This window comes from Macrobrachium rosenbergii, chromosome 58 (assembly GCF_040412425.1).
Source record: "Macrobrachium rosenbergii isolate ZJJX-2024 chromosome 58, ASM4041242v1, whole genome shotgun sequence".
In the NCBI taxonomy this organism is placed as follows: domain Eukaryota; kingdom Metazoa; phylum Arthropoda; class Malacostraca; order Decapoda; family Palaemonidae; genus Macrobrachium; species Macrobrachium rosenbergii.
In genome coordinates this window covers 1,278,170-1,302,500 of record NC_089798.1, presented here as the reverse complement: position 1 = coordinate 1,302,500, position 24,331 = coordinate 1,278,170, and the positions used below count along the sequence as shown (strand labels likewise).

The 24,331-nt window shown below is 34.3% G+C and overlaps 1 pseudogene; it reads right to left on the bottom strand.

The window, feature by feature from the left end:
* Positions 1 to 314: 314 nt before the first annotated feature.
* LOC136837181 (uncharacterized) lies at positions 315 to 22,523 on the bottom strand (annotated as a pseudogene).
* Between the last annotated feature and the right edge of the window lie 1,808 nt (positions 22,524 to 24,331).

Genomic DNA, 24,331 nt, shown 5'->3' with positions numbered 1-24,331 from the left:
AAAAAAAAGAAAATAGAGAACACACAACCAAAATAATTTTTATTCATATTCATCATCGTCATCATCCACGTATAGGTGGTCTTCTATATCCTCGTCATCGTTGTCTAAGTTTATAATGATAGGTCCAACAGGCTCTTGAATGTTGTGCATTGACCCATACCCATCCTCAAAGGCTCGAGATCGTTTCACTGCAGACCCCCAAACACTTTCAGTGGCCAAAAGCTTGGCTTCCTCCAGTCTTGCCTGCAAGTCTGCCCGGGTGAATCGCTGTAAAGATGAACGCACATGACGTTTCATACACGCCCATACTCTGCTCAATGGCATTGAGCTCTGGGTGGGCAGGTGGCAGACGCACCACCTCGTGGCCCCACTCGAATTATGTTGTCCACGATGTACTGTGGTTTTGGTCTGTTCTGTTGACATATGAGCAACAGCTCAGGTCTTGTGGCACCGTCTGGGGCAGGGATTCGGCGACTCTGAAGCCAGGTAATAAGGTCTGCTTTCTTGGTGGCCGTGGTAGGACACCGACACTCGTCTAATAGCTGGCTGTGATAAGGTGCGTTGTCGAGCACCAACACTGATGGTTCAGGCAGCAATGGTAGAAGCTGCGTTGTTAACCAAAATGAACAGCTCGCCTGTCATTTCCCGTGGTAATCGCCACTTGTACTCTTTGCAGGATAACAAAGGAAAGAGCCTTCAATAAATCCATTTGTTGTGCCAGCTGCTACCACCACGAAGCGCCCTCCTCGCCAGGTGGTACCTGTCGGCTATGCGTGGCACTGGTAGCAGGTTGTGTGGTGTCCACCCACTCTCTGTTGTGGCTCATTCTGGTGGTGAACCACGTCTCATCGACATATACTATCTCCCTTCCATCTTCTCGATGGCGCGTCAGAGCCCGGAGAGCCCCGATCCGTCGGCAAACCACATCAGTGGACTCTTTTGCAAGATACATCTTTCGTTGAGACGTTTTATATCTGAATCCCATATCTTGCAGGAGCCGCCACACCGCTATCTCGGAGGCTGTTTCAGGGATTATGGTGGCTGTCTTCAAATCTGTCATCAGGGTTCTAACAGTAAATTCTTGCTTTGCAGCAAATATCTCGTGAACAAACCGACGAATGGCACCCACTGTAAAATTATCAAAGACTTAGACGTATGAATGCTCTGCTGTCCTCCTCCTGTTATCGGCGTGTTTACTATTGTGAATGGAAAGTTTACTGGGTATTACGTCTGATGTCATACTTCACGTCACAACTAGCCTCTCTGGGTGCGTCTAAAGTTAGCTAAGTTACCCTTTCAAATTCTTATATTTACTCTGGTAAGTGCCTTTATTATTCACATTAGACATTACTGCATATTTTTGCCAATTAGGCTGTGGCTTCAATTACCTATTTCCAAAATGTGACCCATATCCGATGTTTTGGTAGGATTTTATCAACGAAAATCAATTGGACACGGCCCTGAAATGCATAGTAGTTTAACCAGACCACTATTTCCGCCTAAAAAGTCATACAGAAATTTTGCGAAAATTTTTCGTTCAATAACCCCTCAAATGCCAGTAAATGCGGTGAAGAAAAAGAAACCCTAAAAAAATCTTTTTGCAATAAAAATCGATAATTTGTCGAAATTCGGCGGTCAGCGCGCCCCTGAAACACTTCCGATTGAATGCAAAGTTGTTATAATGCATGGCTTTTAAAGTACTGGTAATATTAAGTAGAGTAATGATGATAACTTTTGGGGGTTCCTCCAACAGATACAAGGCCGTTTACTATGTTGAGAGTAAATATTAAAGAAATTAGTGTAAATATAGATGTTTCTAAGATCTAAAGAGCCACGCCTTAATTCCAGCTACTGTCCCACCGAGTGTTCCATTCCTAAGCGCTCGCTGTGACTACCCATATCGTTGTAGTAACGAACTTTCATGGAGGTGGGGGGGGGGGTTCAGTTAAAACTCTTTTTAACTACCGGTTCCTTGTTTGGTCAATGACTATTTATGTAAGAGAACACAAGAATCTTTCTTGGAATCTCTCCCATGTAGGATTTTTGCTGTCTCCGAAAATTTCTAAGCTTTAGAATTCTTTTGTAAGAAGTGTAAAGGCCTGATCGTACGATGTTCCTTCGTTTTAGATTAAGTGAACGAACAGCGTACAAAAGAGTTCTAAAAAAACTCTTTGTAAGGGTTACAACCACTTTTAACAAGTGGAAGCGTCATATACAGAGAATGAAAGCAATAAAAGCTAAAGGTATTTCTGAGCAGCCATGATATGAAAAGGTCGGGTCTTTTACCTGTTAATTTCCACGCTGATAGACCGGCTGTTGGAAATATTTTCAGGCGGAACTGGTTTATTTCTGAAATAGCCTGGAAACGTACTACCTGGCTTCAAAACAACATTGAATGGCTCAAGGTCATTTGTCTGCCATAATGGAGAATCTTGAACTACACAATACAAAGGTCCAAAGTTGCAACAATCTATTTTACTCCACTTTACCGTGAGGAAAGCTTACTTAAGGCATGTCTTCATTATGCACTTGCCATAGATATAACTACCATATTACCTTTCGCAAAGCCTAAATTTTAAGGTTTTATTTTACTGATATAGATTATAAGAGTTAATACTCGTATCTTCATTCCCTCTGTTGAGCATCACCACATTCCCTGATCTTTCAAATCTCCAAAACTCGTCTTGACAAGGTACTTTAATCTGTGTTATTCATATTTCTTAATACAAACAATCTTATCATTCCAATTTACAATATTATTTATTCTCGTACCATCATCACAGTTCGTGAATCATGTCTTCTCTCATTGATGCGTCAATCTCATTACTAATTTGTTCTCTACGTTTGCTCTTCTTCACCAAATTCTCTTACCTTTCTTCCACTAAAAATTGATCTTTCTGTGAACATTAGCCGGCTTCCTGCTGACATGCCGTTCCTCTCTTATGAGATTTTTTGTTGCGCATTTCGCTTAGCTGTTTCTTTGCCACTCTGACCATTGTGGCAGGAAATGAAATTCTTGTCATTGACGTTGCTGGAACCAGTAGATACTGCCATTTACCGCAACTTTGCAACATATATTTATTGGACTAATGTTGCTAAAAAAGGATATTTCAGTTAATTATTCGTAGACGTAGTAAGGATCTAGTCTACAGACGAGTAACTAACCATTAAAATGTTTGATCGCTGAAGTGAGATAGCTGATTGTGAAAGTAACGAAGGTCAAGGTTAGTGTTAAATTCCAGTGCTTCAATGTCTTATTTAGTTTCCATTTACATATTCTCACTTATGTTTAAGGAGGAATTCCTACATTTCTTTCCGCTAATCTGGCACCAGTGAGGTGAACAGCTGGGAAACGATGTACTTGGATTGACATCACAATGTGAAATTTTAATATTTAATTAATAATTTAGCAATAAAATGTTTGTAGCCATAAATGTGTTAGAAGATTTTAAGCGGCAGATGAACGGAAATATCCACTAGGCACAAGGAAAAAAAATACAGTTACCACTATTAACAGTTCTTTGCATACAATTTCAAACCATCATATCTGTAGCTCACATTAGAGGAACAAAATTAGAGCTATACGTGGTGTTACATTTGGTAATTGTGCATTCCTGTTGCCTAAATGAATCTTTCTAAGATTTTCCCGCCTATGCAATATACGAATAATAAAATATATCTTATTTTCTTTACTTCTCTAAAGCGTACTTATATATTATTATATACTTGCGCCATTTGGTAATCTTTTACCTTTGAACACAGATATATACAGTACATTGAGTAGGAAGAGGCTGTGTCAGCCATTTGTCCTCTGACCTTTATTCCATTACTTTTTTGGAACAGGCAGAAATTGGCCTGTACTGTATGTGTTAAAGATTAATCAAAATAATGACAATGCAACTAGAACAAAAGGACGGCAGTTCGGAAAATAAAACCATCACAGAGAGAGAAATGTGTCGAAGTGAGGGAGAAAACAAAAACGGGTTGTGAATAATAGAGATCACGTCGGGTCGCAGATTTGGAGAAAAAGATTGGTGACTTTTTACAGTAATTTTAACCTCCATAAAACGATGAACTCATCCTGACAGATATCGATGATAAATATCTATGTTCCACATTTCTTGTCTGTGCAACTGGTGTATTCTTAACTAAGGATACTTCAGTTTTTTTTCGTTTGTCGGCAGGATAGAGCAGACAGCAACGCGTGGCATTCTAGAAAACCACTCTTTCCTGAAATATTGCGAACCATCTCCTGTGATCTTTCATACCAAATCATTCAAATACATATTTTTATATTTTCTTGCAAACATCATTGACGCGTCCAATCATTTTTAATAGCTTACCATCTCGATTTTACACCCTCAACACACTTCACTACAAATATTATTATTATTATTATTATTATTATTATTATTATTATTATTATTATTATTATTATTATTATTATTATTATTATTATTATTTCAGAAAATGAAACCTATTCACATGGAACAACTACACAGGGGCCATTGAATTGAACTTCAAGCTTCCAAAAAATGTTGATTTCAACCTCCCACCTCAGACGCCACACTGCAGCAGTAACTGATGATGATACACAGCCTGTAATTTTTCATTGCCCTGGGGGAGACGCGAGCCCGCGACATCTAAGTGGCATTCCACAGCACTAACCACTATACCATCGGATCAGCTAAATCTACTGATTGTTAAATAAGCTCTATTTAACTTCAGTTATGTCTGAATTTTACCTGTAATCTCCTCTACTCCTAATTGCTTTACTGGTTAAATGGATCCTTGATACTCATATCTGTTTATGAACAAGTACTCTAGGAAACCACACAATTACGCTCCCATTGATAATACAGCATCTCGCAGATCAATTTGTAATATTGTGTCTCTTTCTTGAGCTTTTTTGTGGGTCATGTTTAATTTTGACAGTCATTTGGACACTTCTACATTTTCCTTAACTCATTCTACTTCTGGATCAAGTAACTCAACCTTCTTTACATTTTAGAAATAATTGAAGACACCCAACCATTCACTATGTGGTTTTATTCTCTTCAAGCATGATATTTTTCTTATCACCAATCATTTCAAGATCTACAAGATCTACAGTATGTGCATACTAGACTTTTGTTTAATTCAAATATCCACTACATCAACGTCTTTCACCCAAAAGCTCTTCCTCACAGTCTTACCAAACTCTTAATCTCACCTTTCCTTACTTTCTTTTGCTATGATTGCAATTTCTTCAAACTCTATTCTGTTTTTCATTAAAGTCCTTATTGGCATTAAAATACAATGTCCCTACTTACATATACCCAGACAAACTCCTTGCTCTTCGGAAAGCATTCTTAAGCATTTCAAATCCACCCATAGCCTCTTATTACTTCAGAATTTGTAATGCAAGCATATTTTTCTCATCTTATAAGCACTGAGCTTTTATATTACATCGAAGCCTACGTTTATATTGAAACGACATCCATTTTATATTTAATTGGATAAATCAATGATCATATTATTATCATCATTGTCATTTAAAAAACGCTCTTAGTAACATGAGTCCTAAAATGAAGACAACTATTTTAAAGTTATGTAACTGTGCAGTTATATTTAAAAAGTTAAATTACACAGACAACATTCGAGAATCTGTACGATTCTCCTGTCCCGTCTGACTAGGAGTGATGAAACCTACTAACAAAGTCAAAACAAAAGGTGAGCAAAGTCGCCCACGACAAGGAAACACTGTCGTTGAAAGGGACAATGGTGGATCGGGTGACGCTGGCATTTTCCGAAGAAAGATGTGCAAGAGTCCCAGAACGTCTGGTGCGTCTCTGTGATGCAGTTGCTCTCAAGATGAGCGACAACAGCACGAGCACCGTCTGCAGAGGTTACAGGAAGTAACTGAGTTACCCGAACCGTTACCCTTAACGGAGATGTGGCTCCGAAAATAAACAAGAAAAAAATGCGCCGAAGAAAAATTTCTGTACAGCATATAATGCTGTATGAAACTCTCAGCCACGGCCCATGAAATTCTCACCAGCGGCCCATGAAACTTTCAGCCACGGCCTGGTGGTGGCCTGTGTTGCTGGCACCCATAGCGGTGTCAGACGCACGATCGTGGCTAACTTTAACCTTAAATAAGACTAAAACTACTGAGGTTAGACGGCAGCAATTTGTTATGTTTGATGATTGGAGGGTGGACGGACAGACAAAAGTCATATTAATAGTTTTCTTTTTCAGAAAACTAAGAGAAAGCAAGGAATTGTCACTGGCACAGTTACAGTTTAACTTTTGCGGTAAAATTCCGCAACATTGGCTGCTTCATATATCTACACCTACTAGACCAACGATGTGTAATCCGCTGTTATCTTTCAGCATTCTTGGGCTTTATGTATATCAGAGCCTTCGCTTCTACTTATCTCTTTCGTGACATCTAAGGAAACTTTTCTCGGTCTTCCTCTCCTCTTTTCCCTCAGCTCTTGCGATGTATATATACGTTCCTCTCACAAACCCATCAAAATCCAGTTATTCCACAGGAAGGAACCATATAAAATCACGCACCTCCTTACTTTCACCGACGTTAACCTTTTTACCACTTTTACGTAACTCGACATCTCCCACCCAGTCAGTTCCTCTTGCGCCACATATAATACTGAAGTATGATATATATATATATATATATATATATATATATATATATATATATATATATATATATATATATATATATATATATAAATATACTATTTTCCAGACTTACTTACAACCGTCTTTCTCATATTACTTATATTTTACCTGGCCAAATTAATGCAACTAGTTTAGCATCTTTTCCCTCTTGATACGAACTCGGCATTTCTCTTAGGAATCGAGCGCAGAGGATTTATCAGGTATTATCGTACCATAAAAATACTGCAGTCCGTGAGATGGTGGAAGACGAGGCCATTATGTTAATCAGTCTCATATTCAGACTGCCTTCACCCGTGATCCTTTTGGGAAACATGTTAATCTATTAAGCGATGCTTTGCAAAGTTAGCGTAAAATGATGTTCGCAAGTATGTGATTTTCCTTCATTAATGTACATAAAACATCAGATGATTGAACTTTGACCAGTCAACAAAAGGATCTTTTCTGAATACAACGGAAGAGACATTATTTCTACGCGGTTGTAAAATCAACTCGCATGCTACTTTGTATAGAGTTTTATACTTGAAAAAAGAAAGCTTAATAATCCTGGAGCTGTAACTTTCCTATTGAAATTCTTAATAGACTTTGCACAAAATTTTTCAAGATTTTCATGTCCCAGACGGTATAACGTTTTGACCATAAGTACTGGAAGCAAATGACAAAACGTATACAAACCTATGAAAGTAAAGTCATTAAGCAAGTCATTCTTTTCTCTTGACACTGCATGTAAAAAATAAAAAAGAACCGCTGATGGAATCCTTCAAATAACAGGATAATGCCTTCCCATTATTGAGCATTTAAGCTTGTTTTCCCAAGTCCTTAACTTGAGCAATCGAGTCTCGCTCCCCGGAGATATACTGTATATTGAGGCTTGGGTACATACTGATGATGACTTGAAGACCTGCGAGAGAGAGAGAGAGAGAGAGAGAGAGAGAGAGAGAGAGAGAGAGAGAGAGAGAGAGAGAGAGAGAGAGAGGAGGTTTTATTCTCAATACATTATGACTATAATACTGGTATTAATTACAGTAAATATAGAGTAGCCTGTTCCTTTAACTACGAGGTTTGAGAAAAGAAAAGGGTAGAAAAAAATACTGATATTGTTACGCTAAAATATCCTATATTTGTCTAAGTAAGTCAGTTTTGCTGCTGATTTTAAGTTTTAAGGTTCTGCATAACAGTTGGTTCATTTATTATATATATATATATATATATATATATATATATATATATATATATATATATATATATATATATATATATATATATATATATGAAGGTGTGTATCTTTATTACTTTGTTTTTAATATGAATAATATCGATTTTCTGCTCGTAAAAGTGGAATATTATAGTTTTTTTCTAATATATATGTGTGTGTGCGTGTGTATGTATGTATGTATGTATTTATGTATATTAGAAAGAAGCTTAAATATTCCAGTGTTACGACCAGAAACATTGCTATTATTCATATTAAAAACAGCAGCAATAAAATAATAATTATCGATGACCATAGGCATAGACCAGGTAGCTTAAATAAAAATAATCACTCAGTCAGCCAATTGTGACATAATATTTTCTCTCAATTTTAGCCTAATAATTTCTTACAAGACTGAGTTAAATTCAAATACGTAAACGGGGAGAACAACGTCCTGTTTAAAAGACACGTTCAGTTCATGAACATTTTAGATATTAAATGCATACTAAAGTCCTTAACAAAAGGACTGTAAAATGTAGACGCCTATGAAGCCAAGGGCTGTGCAAGTAAGTTTAGTTTTTTTTTTCTATATAATGACAGTAATAAAAGCTGATCATTCAGGAGGCAAATTAAGTGACATTTTAGAGAGATACACGAAAAACATTCAGTTGTCACATCACTTCTTGGATGGTTAGAGCGAAATCAAGAATGAAAGAGTCAGAAAAATTTCTTTACGTGTTTGAAGTATATTTGCTTACCTTATATCTAAAATTTAGATGCATTAGAGCAAAGTAAATGAAACATAATTACCAAAAGGAAGCTGACAAGTTCCTCAGTTTCCATTGTGTGTCTTGTAAACATCTTTAGGGTGACGGATACATTACGGGTCAAGGAAGTACATCGTATTTCAACAAAATGGAAAACAACAAATATATATTTTTTTATCATTGCTGAGATCACCTACAAATTTTACTTTAATGATGTGAAAATTCAAATTAATAATATCAATGAAAGCGTTTTAGCAAGGCAGCAAACATTGTCAGTCTGGAATAGAAGGGAATGATTAAACTAAGGAATAGGCAAGATGAATAAAGTAATGAAAGAGAAAGAATATTTCGAGATGATGGGATTTAAGAATGATCTTAAAGTATGAATTTGTTTTCACCTTTTCATTCCTTTCTTAATTAAAATTTTATTTCCCTATCTTGGGTTGAATAGCAAGATATTAACTTCAAAATTCGTCAACGAATAACGCTTAATGATGGAAAGTAACAGATAAATTCTCTTCGTTATTGTGAACCCTGGTTTTACTCCTTTTCATTGAATTTTCTCCTCATTACGATTCGGAAAAGTCATACGTTTTATAACCATACTAGCTTCTGTTTATATGGGTGTTTCTTTTACGATGAGATAGTTCCACATCTATACGCTGAAGAATTGAAACACCATATCTAATATTTGCGTATTTTCGTTATCAGTTAGTTATGGAGGTCATCAGCGCACGACACTGCCATTGCATTTTCATTTATTTTACAACCGAAATGTCCATATCCTTAGTCTGTGAAATGTGTGAAATGGGTTTCTTTCTGAAATAGCTATAGAATGATAACAACAATAATATTCCCATAGAATCTACTGGTTCTGTTCACTGAGTCGAGGTAAAAGAAGGTCATGTGTATTTAATTCTTAACTCCTAGATTTCATAATAATTATCATTACGTTTCCCAATGAAACCCGCGAATTTGAATGTTTTAATTTATCCCTTCTTCCAGGCTGGGAATCGAATTTTGGTTACGAAATGTTTATAAAATGGATGACTTTTTCAAAATGTAATGAGGAGAAAATAAAATGAAAAGGAGTAAAAGCCGGATTCACAATAATGAAGAGAATTTATCTGATACTTTCCATCATTACGAGTCATTCGTTGACGAACTTTGAAATTAATATCTTGCAATTCAACCCAAGATAGGGAAATAAAGTTTTAATCAAGAAAGGACTGAAAAGATGAAAACAAATTCATACTTTCAGATCATTCTTAAAATCTTTCCTCTAGAAATATTCGCTTACTTTCCTTTCTTTTCCCTTTCTTTCTCCTTCATCACTTTTCCATTTTGCCCATTTCCTAGTTTAACCTTTCCCTTCTCTTCCTTCGCTGTTATTATTCATTTGAAATTTCACATCACTGAAGTAAAATAACAAAAGGTGGGCTCACGCAGCCTGGGCCGAATAGGTGACGTCAGTATGGTAGCCACAACCACCAAGGAACGTTACGTTCCTTTGGAGGTGGCATTTTACGAGGCTAAGGACTTCCGACCCTGATTGACAAAACCATATTAGTGTCAACGTCAGATAATTTCTTATAGGCTTTCCTGAAAAGGAGAATCCAAATTAGTCATCAGAAGAGATTATAATCAACCTGTTGGTTCAGTTATGACGCTTCATCAAAATCGTACCACTGAGTCAGTTATGGTGTGCTGACAAGCCATTATCGGCGATTTCAATTTGCAATCTTAAGCGATTTCTACCCTATCTTTTCAGTTTTCTGAAAAGAAAACTATTGTGCTGGCTTTGTTTGTCCGTCCGCCCTTTTTCTGTCCGCACTTTTTTTGTCCGCCCTCAGATCTTAAAAACTACTGAGGCTAGAGGGCTGGAAATTGGCATGTTGATCATCCACCCTCCAATCATCAAACATACCAAATTGCAGACCTCTAGCTTCAGTAATTTTTATTTGATTTAAGGTTAAAGTTAGCCATAATCGTTCATACGGCAACGATATATGCCAGGCCACCACCGAGCCGTGGTTAGAGTTTCATGGGTCGCGGCTCATAGAGCATTATACCGAGACCACCGAAAGATAGATCTATTTTCTGTGGCCTTGATTATACGATGCACAGAAAACTTCGGCGCAGTTTTTATTTATTTCATTTTAATTTTTGTGGCAATATCACAATAATGTTCAAGTATTTGGCTTCATGAAACCTGAATGATCTATATAGTAGGAATAATAAGTTCACTGGCATGAATTACACAAGCCTGTTGAGTGAGAGAGTTCATTTTTCTCTGGGTGAATTTTTTTCATTAGGTTTCTTAGTTATCAGTTACAGACTAAAACCGTTTGTTGAGATTTCCTCATTGTTAATCTCCAATTAAAGTATTTCATCCCGTTGGGTAGCAATTTCACTTTAAAAGCCCGTGATTTTTTTAAATTACCAATCTAACATTTTATCCTCATCCGGCTTGTCCCATACTTTTTAGAAAAAGCAATTAAAGTCTTTATAACTCAGATGTTTAAAGGCAAATCTCGTGTGTTAGTAACTGTTATACTTGCTTCCAGCTACTGGCCGTTTACCCTTTAGGGTATTACGTGCAAATATATTAATGGATAAAGTAGTGTCTATAGCTACACGCACTTATTTTCATTTATTGTTTAGTCTATTAGTATCTACGCTGTTATTGAAATATTCCACTTTATTTGCACTTTACGTAAAAAGCCAACACAGTGATGAAGATTTATCAAGAGGAGTGCGTGATGGTTGAAACCTCACTAAACTGTATTTAAAAATAGATTTACCCACTACATAGTCTAAAGTCCATCTTTTATACAGATAACCTCTCATAAAGTTATTTAAATGCATATTGAGTAAATTCTGACGTCTGTAGCAGGATTCGAACCAGCATCCGAAGGATCAGAACCAGGTCTCGTTACTCCCAGGACCGAATAAGATGCGTTACCAACCATCTCGTGAAGGTGACCTCATCATGATACTTTTGATGAGGGTTCAAGTCCTTCCACGGACGTCAGAATTTACTCATTTGTATCTTAGGCTTTATATTGACAAGCTTATTCAAGAACTGTGAAGAAATGAGACTATAAGAGTGCACTGTGTGTTTTACAATATATATATATATATATATATATATATATATATATATATATATATATATATATATATATATATATGTGTATATATATGTATATATATATATATATATATATATATATATATATATATATATATATATATATATATATATATATATGTATATATATAGTATATATATATATATATATATATATATATATATATATATATATATATATATATATATATATATATATATATATATATATATATATATATATATATATATATATATATATATATATGTATATATGTATATATATATATATATATATATATATATATATATATATATATATATATATATATATATATATATATATATATATATATATATATATATATATATATATATATATATATATATATATATATATATATATATATATATATATATATATATATATATATATATATATATATGTATATATATATATATATATATATATATATATATATATATATATATATATATATATATATATATATATATATATATATATATATATATATATATATATATAATCAGCAAGCTACAAACGTCCTTTAATATCCAATTCACTCTACCTCGGAAGTAATATATTTTCATATATGTTACGAAGAGGAATTTTAAGTTGATAATAAGTCCACCGTCCGTGGGGTCGAACCAGCGACGGACGAGGAATCAGGACTACAGTGACACACTAACCAGTCGGCCACAAGAGAGGTATAAGTGAATACCATCTCCCATCAACCCCACCCGTCGAACTCAGGTGTTTTGCGTTTTTGGAGACGATATCCACCCACCTCTGCCATGTTGACCGTGTAGTGCGTTTGTCGCACGAGCCATATTATGACTATTTATCACATCACCGTGATTCATATACAATCAGAAAGCTACAAACGTCTCTTTAATATCCAATTCACTCTACCCGAAGTAATATGTTTTTCATATGTTACGAAGGAATTTTAAGTTGATAATAAGTCCACCGTCCGTGAAGTCGAACCAGCGACGGACGAGGAATCAGGACTACAGTGACATACTAACCAGTCGGCCACAAAGAGGGTATAGGTGAATACCATCTCCCATCAACCCCACCCGTCGAACTCAGGTGTTTTGCGTTTGGACGATATCCACCCACCTCTGCCATGTTGACCGTGTAGTGCGTTTGTCGCACGTAGCCATAATATGACTATTTATCACATCACCGTGATTCATATACAATCGAAAGCTACAAACGTCCTTTAATATCCAATTCCTCTACCTCAGAGTAATATATTTTTCATATATGTTACCGAAGGGATTTTAAGTTGATAATAGTCCGTCCGTAAGTCGAATACAGCGACGGACGGGAATCAGGAGGAATCAGTCGGGAGGGTTGAGTGAATACCATCTCCATACCCACCCGTCGAACTCAGGTGTTTTGCGTTTGTAGTCCTGATATCCTCGTCCGCCATATTTGACCGTCACGACGGTGGGATTTATTATCAATCTCTGGCGTTCCTCGGTAACATATATGAAAATATATTACCTGAGGTAGAGTGAATTGATATTAATCAGGACGTTTGTAGCTTCGATTGTATATGAATCACGGTGATGTGAGTAAATAGTCATTTTTACGTGCGACAAACGTTACACGGTCAATGGCAGAGGTGGGTGGATATCAGTTCCAAACGCAAAATACCTGAGTTCGACGGTGAGTTGATGGGGAGATGGTATTCACTTATACCCTCTCTTGTGGCCGACTGGTTAGTGTGTCACTGTAGTCCTGATTCCTCGTCCGTCGCTGGTTCGACCCCACGGGACGGTGGACTTATTATCAACTAAAATTCCCTTGGTAACATATATGAAAATATATTACTTCCGAGGTAGAGTGAATTGATATTAAAGGACGTTTGTAGCTTTCTGATTGTATATGAATCACGGTGATGTGATAAATAGTCATAATATGGCGCGCGACAAACGCACTACACGGTCAACATGGTAGAGGTGGGTGGATATCGTCTCCAAACGCAAAACACCTGAGTTCGACGGGTGAGTTGATGGGAGATGGTATTCACTTATACCCTCTCTTTGGCCGACTGGTTAGTGTGTCACTGTAGTTCTGATTCCTCGTCCATCGCTGGTTCGACCTCACGGACGGTGGCCTTATTATCAACTTAAAATTCCCCTTCGGTAACATATATGAAAATATATTACTTCCGAGGTAGAGTGAATTGAATATTAAAGGACGTTTGTAGCTTTCTGATTGTATATGAATCACGGTGATGTGATAAATAATAATAAATATGGCTACGCGGCGACAAACGCACTACACGGTCAACATGGCAGAGGTGTGGATATCGCCTCCCAAACGCAAAACACCTGAGTTCGACCGGGGTTGATGGGAGATGGTATTCACTTATACCCCTCTTGTGGCCGACTGGTTAGTGTGTCACTGTAGTCCTGATTCCTCGTCCGTCGCTGGTTCGACCTCACGGACGGTGGACTTATTATCAACTTAAAATTCCTTCGGGTAACATATATGAAAATATATTACTCTGAGGTAGAGTGAATTGGATATTAAAGGACGCCAGCTTTCTGATTGTATATGAATCGGTGATGTGATAAATAGTCATAAATGGCTACGTCGACAAACGCATCACACGGTCAACATGGCAGAGGTGGGTGGATATCGTCTCAAACGCAAAACACCTGAGTTCGACGGGTGGGTTGATGGGAGATGGTATTCACTTATACCCTCTCTTGTGGCCGACTGGTTAGTGTGTCACTGTAGTCCTGATTCCTCGTCCGTCGCTGGTTGACCCCCACGGACGATGGACTTATTATCAACTTAAAAATTCCCCTTCGGTAACATATATGAAAACATATTACTTCCGAGGTAGAGTGAATTGGATATTAAAGGACGTTTGTAGCTTTCTGATTGTATATGAATCACGTGATGTGATAAATAGTCATATATGGCTACGCCGACAAACGCACTACGGTCAACATGGCAGAGGTGGGTGGATATCGTCTCCAAACGCAAAACACCTGAGTTCGACGGGTGGGTTGATGGAGATGGTATTCACTTATACCCTCTCTTGTGGCCGACTGGTTAGTGTGTCACTGTAGTCCGATTCCCCGTCCGTCGCTGGTTCGACCCCACGGGACGGTGGACTTATTATCAACTTAAAAATTCCTTCGGTAACATATATGAAAATATATTACTTCCTGAGGTAGAGTGAATTGGATATTAAAGGACGTTTGTAGCTTTCTGATTGTATATGAATCACGGTGATGTGATAAATAGTCATAATATGGCTACGTGCGACAAAACGCACTACACGGTCAACATGGCAGAGGTGGGTGGATATCGTCTCCAAACGCAAAACACCTGAGTTCGACGGGTGGGTTGATGGGAGATGGTACTTATACCCTCTTGTGGCCGACTGGTTAGTGTGTCACTGTAGTCCTGATTCTCGTCCGTCGCTGGTTCGACCACACGGGACGATGGACTTATTATCAACTTAAAAATTCCCCTTCGGTAACATATATGAAAATATATTACTTCCGAGGTAGAGTGAATTGGATATTAAAAGACGTTTGTAGCTTTCTGATTGTATATGAATCACGGTGATGTGATAAATAGTCATAATACGGCTACGATGCGACAAACGCACTACACGGTCAATATGGCAGAGGTGGGTGGATATCGTCTCCAAAAACCAAAACACCTAAGTTCGACGGGTGGGTTGATGGGAGATGGTATTCACTTATACCCTCTTGTGGCCGACTGGTTAGTGTGTCACTGTAGTCCTGATTCCTCGTCCGTCGCTGGTTCGATTTCACGGGACGGTGGACTTATTATCAACTTAAAAATTCCCCTTCGGTAACATATATGAAAATATATTACTTCCGAGGTAGAGTGAATTGGATATTAAAGGACGTTTGTAGCTTTTCTGATTGTATATGAATCACAGTGATGTGATAAATAGTCATATTATGGTTACGTCATAAACGCACCACACGGTCAACATGGCAGAGGGGTGGATATCGTCCAAACGCGAAACACCTGAGTTCGACGGGTGGGTTGATGGGAGATGGTATTCACTTATACCCTCTCTTGTGGCCGACTGGTTAGTGTGTCACTGTAGTCCTGATTCCTCGTCCGGTCGCTGGTTCGACTCACGGGACGGTGGACTTATTATCAACTTAAAATTCCCTTGGTAACATATATGAAAATATATTACTTCCGAGTGTAGAGTGAATTGATATTAAAAGGACGTTTGTAGCTTTCTGATTGTATATGAATCACGGTGATGTGATAAATAGTTATATATATATATATATATATATATATATATATATATATATATATATATATATATATATATATATATATATATATATATATATATATTTATATATATAGCCTATATATATATATATATATATATATATATATATATATATATATATATATATATATATATATATATATATATATATATATATATATATATATATATATATATATATATATATATATATATATATATATATATATATATATATATATTTATACAGTTACTTTTTACTAACCACAATGCCTATTAACTTTCGAGAATTCTTCACGCTTTTTTTAATATGCTTGTCACTACAAAGCTTTAAGATCCAAGTGCAGATCTTGAGGCTTTGTAGTTACAAGCGTATCTAAAAAGGCGTGAAGAAAATGTTATCGAAGGATTGTTATATAAATACATATGTATCTTGTAAATAGTGAATAGTATATATATATATATATATATATATATATATATATATATATATATATATATATATATATATATATATATATATATATATATATATATATATATATATATATATATATATATATATATATATATATATATATATATATATATATATATATATATATATATATATATATATACATATATATATATATATACATATATATATATATATACATATATATATATATATATATATATACATATATATATATATATATATATATATATATATATATATATATATATATATATATATATATATATATATATATATATATATATATATATATATATATATATAGTATATGTATCTTTATATAGATGTAAATATTGTATATATATATATATATATATATATATATATATATATATATATATATATATATATATATATATATATATATATATATATATATATATATATATATATATATATTATTCACTTTTACCAGATACATATGTAATTTTAATAGCCACAATTCCCTGATAACTTCTCGAATTCTTCACGTCTTTTTAGATACGCTTGCAACTACAAAGCCTGAAGATCTGCACTTGTATCTTAAAGGTTTGTAGTGACAAGCGTATTCAAAAAAGCGTGAAGAATTGATAGTTAATAGGCATTGTGGTTATTGCAATTGTATATATATATATATATATATATATATATATATATATATATATATATATATATATATATATATATATATATATATATATATATATATATATATATATATATATATATATATATATATATATATATATATATGTGTGTGTGTGTGTGTGTGTGTGTATGTATGTATACTTATATATATAGTATATATATATATATATATATATATATATATATATATATATATATATATATATATATATATATATATATATATATATATATATATATAACAGGTAACACTGGTTCTATTGTGTACCGACGCATTAGAAACTGTATGATTTTCACTGAGACGATCTTATGTTATTACTGTTTACTACGAGCAGAGGAATGAACGCCTCTATTTCCATTTCATATAGAATCTCCGGTAAATTTCCCTACTTTTTATTGCTTTACCAACTACCTCAGGAAGGAATTATTGGAAGGTTCTCTATACGGAAGGAACGCCTTTGCAAGACTCTCTGACGCATGCATAATGTCCTCCTTTCCCATCCTCTTTGATCAGCATGACAAAAGATGCATTACCTTCTCTATGAAAAGTCGAAAGGCTTACCAGATGACAACGAATTTCAGGCAAAACTCTTCTAAGAGAGAGAGAGAGAGAGAGAGAGAGAGAGAGAGAGAGAGAGAGAGAGAGAGAGAGAGAGAGAGAATCATGTAAACAGATAACTAGGTTTTATAAAACCGAGAAATTTCAAAAGTTTAAATATTTGATGATAAATATCAACATGAAACTAAAATATTGCGAAAATATTTGATCCACTTTTTCTTATTCACCTTTAACAGAAGCCCCAGGTTCACCGTAGAGCTGGGTTGTATTAAGTGTAAATTTCATCAGACGTTATGGTTTGAATCATCGGCAGTTTCAGACATTTTCATTTATATATTTTCAAAGTATGGTGAAATACTGTGCCATACAGAAGTGAAGTGTCTCAGCCAAGGAAAAGTTCTTAGGCGTTTTTTTTTTTTGTTTTGCTCTTCGCCATGAAATTGAAATATTTCTTGCTGAAAAAGAAAAGTTTTAGGAAGCATTTTCAGATCCCGAATGTTTTTTTTTGCTTAGCTTTCTTGTCTAATATAACTGATCATCTGAATATTTTGAACATAAGACTGCAAGGCAGAGGAAAGTTGGTATCAGACATGTTTACTAATATGAGAGCGTTTGAAAATAAGCTAGAATTTTTATGAAACAGTTCAATGAAGAAAACTTTGTGCATTTTCCCACTTGCAATGAGTTGCTGAATGAAAGAAAAAATGTTTCATCTGCCTCAATAATAAAATGTAACGAGCTAATAAAACGTCTAAAGGAGGGTTTTATATAGATCCATGGACTTCCATGATAATATGATAGAAAACCTTTAGAACCCTTTCAGTGTATCACCATGAAGAAGTTCCAGGAATTTATCAGATGGAAGTGACTAAATTACAAGCCAATGATGCACTGAAAACCACGTTTAAGGAGAATAAGCCTTTTGGAAATGTTTCCCTGTTCACTCGAGGAATATTCGGATTTAACAAGAATTGCTGCAGGTATGTTTTCAGCTTTTTTCAAAAAGGAACTAGTAAAATCGAAACTTAGATCAAGATTACTGATGAGCATCTTCTCCAGATTTTGAGGCTTTCTGGTACAAATATTGAAATTGATATTGCCGAGCTGCAAATGAGATGCAACATTGAATGTCTCATTATAGCTGTGTACAGTAAAAATTACACTAGTATTGACTGAATATCTTTTATTTATAGCAACAGTACCTAATTAACAATAACCGGCCCAATCTCTCTGGCTAAACGAAATAGATTAAAAACATGAACTTTCTTCGATAGTATGGATAATTCTAATATCTGGCCCTCATCTGAATTTGGTATGTTAATAAGGCCCACTCATGCAAAAAGTTTGAGGACCTCTGCAGTAGTGCTGTCCTTACAACTAACTTTATCATAATTACCAGTGCATATGTCATATAAATCATGATAAAAAATAACAATAATTTGCTGCGTGAATTTCTTCAGAATATAGTAAATATATATATATATATATATATATATATATATATATATATATATATATATATATATATATATATATATATATATATATATATATATATATATACATATATGTATATATATATATATATATATATATATATATATATATATATATATATATATATATATATATATATATATATATATATATATATATATATATATCAGATATATATATTATCAGATAAATGAAAATATCAGCAATAGTAAAGATGAAAATTGAATGAGATTGGAAAGGGCAACTAGAGCACCTGTTATATTTTGCATGAAGATCTCTTTTATTCTAAGATACTAATCTGTTTCCCCACAGCACCAAGTTGAATATGAAGTTGTTTCTTACTAAATGAAGGGGAGCAAATCCATAGGTGCAAAGTTGAAGGCGAACATCAGACTTCTAATTCTGGCAACTAGCCCCGTTAAGTAGTTACTGTTGTTTGGGTTATTTCTGATGGTCCCCTCTAAAGCAAACCTAAATTCACATTGTTTAGATTTTGGAGAAAGGAAATCACTTGCTTTTTTCTCCTAATATGGAGGGGTGCACTGCGGACCAGGCACATTCACCTAGAAACATACCGAATCCTTTCCAAGAATAAAGAATTAAAATGTTTTCAAGAGACAAGGAAAAATAAGAAGAAATAAAAAGGTCCATACTAAGATAACTAGTTCCTCACACAAGGGATTTTGAGTTCATGAAAAAAAAAAACATAGATAGGTAAATTAAACTAGAGGTGGGGAATCCTTTTCCTTGCATTTCGTCAGTGTAACCTCATCAGCTGTAGTCTAATATCTAACGTCCGTGACATGCAGAAGGTTTCACATAACCAGTGCCACACGAATTGTTTGTTATTTATCTCGCTTTGTATAACTCAAACCAGTTCTCATCAGCTTCATCCCTACGAACACAAACCTTTAAAGTGAGATAAATAAGCATTTTTGTTTTTCTTGGTTAGTTACATAAGATTCTAAGGAATACATCAACATGGACGGTTTCCAATGTATTTGAAATATGACACGCAGGAGACTAAAAGTTTAAGATAAGGGATTTTCACATAAAATAGTGATATTTATGCCCTCAAGCTAGGAGAGCGAGAATCTTAATTCAGAAACTATTTACCATAAGATAACGGATAACATGTACGTTTTGATTTATGTAACATCGTGGAAGCCTCACATCTCCAGACAATCAGGATATGTGAGTACATGGGGTTTTAAAACATTTTATTCCCATATAATTGACCAACACATTATATAAATATATATATATATATATATATATATATATATATATATATATATATATATATATATATATATATATAAATAAATGTGTGTGCGCCCTTGTGTGTACGCGGGATGTCTATTAAATAACGAGACTGGATTCCACCGGAACCGGTTATAACTGGATGCGTGGTGACCTTGAACATGTCTGAACCTGCATGACAAGCGGCAACACTCTATAACGTTCAGTTGATTGTGAGTTGCCATTTTGTTTGGTTGTGTGTTCTGTAGTGGGCCTCAAAAGTGCTAAGTTGATGCTGTAAAGAAGAAAACGGGGGATGTGTTGAGACAGCTGACGGAAATTGATTTCGTCCATGCCTTCGACCAGTGGGAAAGAAGACTACAGCAATGCTTTAGTGCAAATGGGGAGTATATATTGAAGGGGACAAGAATTAAACTTGCAGTACATATAAATAAAGGCGAGTTATTTAACCAATCTCGCTATTTAATAGACATTGCCTTATATATACATACATACCTACACACACACACACATATATATATATATATATATATATATATATATATATATATATATATATATATATATATATATATATATATATATATATATATATATATATATATATATATATATATATATATATAATATATATATATATATATATATATATATATATATATATATATATATATATATATATATATATATATATATATATATATATATTTACATGTACAATCACTCAAAAAAGTTTTGCAACATCCTTCAAAACTTTTCGGACAACAGCTGATAATAGTGACATCTGGCGTTATCTGGCAACTGATATATCTAGAGAGATTAACTTGTTTCCTTTAAACCGGGATTTATTCTTTTTCTGCTATTGCGGTAATAAGTTACTTGATGAAAGGATGTTACTAAAATACTTCAACGGTCATCACTGTTCTTATGCTTTGCATTTCATCTCCAAAAGCAATCGCTATCTTTGTTTGATCGCCTTCACATGTGTAATAGACATAGGCCTTCAACTGTTATGTTGAACAATATTAGTCTTAGCAACATCAACAATTACGACTTCTATAAAGATCTGCAGGAATATTATTATTATGAATAAAATTTTACAAGAATGGTATTTTAATGACTAATCCACTGCTTAACTACTGTAAATTACTGAAACCTAATATTTTTTATTTAGGTTACATAAACACTAGATACAAAATAAATATGTATTTTCAGTGTCATAACAAAATAAATAGGTATTTCCAGTGTTATACAACAAAATAAATATGTATTTTCAGTGTTATAAAATAAAGAGAAATATTTGCATTTATAATAACGGGAAAGAAAATGAATAAATAAATTATATATATATATATATATATATATATATATATATATATATATATATATATATATATATATATTAGTATTACATAATAAAGAGAATTACTTGCACTAGGAGTAATCTGTACCCATGAGTCAAATTAAACACACAACCAAACTCTCTCTCTCTCTCTCTCTCTCAATATTTTGTGTGGGACCCTCTCCTGTCAATGACTTCACCCAGTCTCCTCGGCATAGAATCCACGAGTTTTTCACAAATGTTGACTTCGTGACGCTTAGGCCTAAGTGACTCCCATACTGACTTGGCATGACTAATTAGGGCTCCTTTGGTCCTTATTTCGCTACTATCCCATTTATTTATACTTACAATATAAGCCCAAAGATTTTCTATTGGGTTTAAGTCCGCAGACTTCGCTGGCCATTCAGTCCGGATGATATCTTGATGGGCTGTAAACCATTCTTTACTGCTTTTGCATTATGGACAGGAGAATTATCCATCACTACATAAACTGGTTCCTGATCTGGGATGAGTGACCTTACAGATGGAGTAAGGACTTCTTCTAATATTTCAGTATACTGATGGCTGTTCAACCGGTCGTTGACCTCGATCAGTTCTCCCGGACCGCTATCAGCCATCCATCACCAAAGAGCTGCCGTAATTCTTCCACTCCGCCGAATGGGTTGATATTTTCAGCCTCATACCTAGAAATAAAATGATACGCTTTCTGAATAAAAGTCATGAAACACTGATCGCACCAGTCTGCGATAGACGACAGAATGGATAAAAAAAGACACATGTATAGGACTATAAACAAATTTATTCCAATTTCTTTAATGACACTTGGCCTACATGCTTAATCGCTTATATAAAATCTACTGAATTAGACTAACAAATTTCACATCTATGTTTGTATTATATAGTATTATAATGCTGCTTGTTTTATACATATATATATATATATGCACCTATCATGTGGAATATCATTTCTTTCAATGCGTTCTATCATTTTAATAGCATTTTTATATTAGGACGATTTTTGTATTTATTATCTGAGCTTCAAACAGAATTAAAACTAGCAAGAAACTTAAAATTACTTAGTTGATGCTTCAATAAAGCTTTACCTTGTAAAACTGGACGCCAGCAGTGAAGAAGACTACTATGCTCATCCGACGGAGAATTGTTTCATCACAAAAGATGACTTTCTTCCAGAAATCGTCGGCCACTGAGTAATATTGGGAAACCCTAACCTCTCTTCTTTATGTTTTTCAGTCATGAGGGTTTCTTAAAGGAATATGATGAAATATCTTAGCCTCATGCAGCCGGTTACGATCAATGGTTTGGGCATCAACTTGAAGGCCATATTCTTTGATACTACGGCGGTTGTCAACGGAGTTTGTCGAGCTGATTAATGATTCGATGATCTTCCTCAGCAGTGGTGCAACATGGGGTCGTCCACTTCTTGTTAATGTATTTATATATCCTCTTTATCTTTGTCGTCGTTTCCATCTATGCACGGTTGTTCTGTGTATGTGCTGCTGAGCAATATCTCCGGTGGGAAACATGATATATGCAGGCTAATGATCGATGACCTGAGAGATAGTGTGTGTGTGATTGCGCCTGTTATCCATCTTATCGGTGCATGTGACGAATGACGATACAGTTTAACTTCCCGCGTAAGTGTGGCATCACACGAGCACTTACAATTTTATATTTTTTATTTTTTGTGTTATTGATTATTATGATAGAATTATATAATTCTTATTTATATAATATTATGATGATTATTCAATATTATTTTATGAGTTAATATGTTTTTATTTGAATTCGAAATGTAGTTTCTTATTTGACTCTTTTACCCAATCATCTATACGAAATTTTTCAAAATGTTTCGTTATTTTTATATATATGAATAGCCAATCTTTTATATTGTTAATATACAATTAATCATAAACGCAAATAAGAATAGCAAATTTCACTGCATATATCAAAAGAACAAATTATTATTATGAACGAAAATATGGAACATGTTGCAGAATATTTTTAGTGAGTGTACATATACAGTATACAGTACATGGATATTGGCAGTATCTCCTACGTGTTTTTTTTTATTACAGTTTTTTAAGTTTCGAAAATTCCTCTTGTTTCATAAATTCTTCATAAATTTCCGAGATGAATCAGGGAAAGTTATGAAGAATTTGTCCAAACTTCATGATGCTGATTGAAAAGATTTTAGTTAAAAACATTTTCTTTAATCTAACCTTTCCACAGTAAATTCACTGCTATCATCAGAGAAATTGACATACATGAAACATTGAGCTAATATACAAAATTTTTGATTGAAATTGAAGATCATTATACCTTGATTGGTAAAGTGGCTGGCCTGACCGGCATATCATGATTGGCTGACGGTAATTACATGCAATCTATCAGAGGTATGGATATT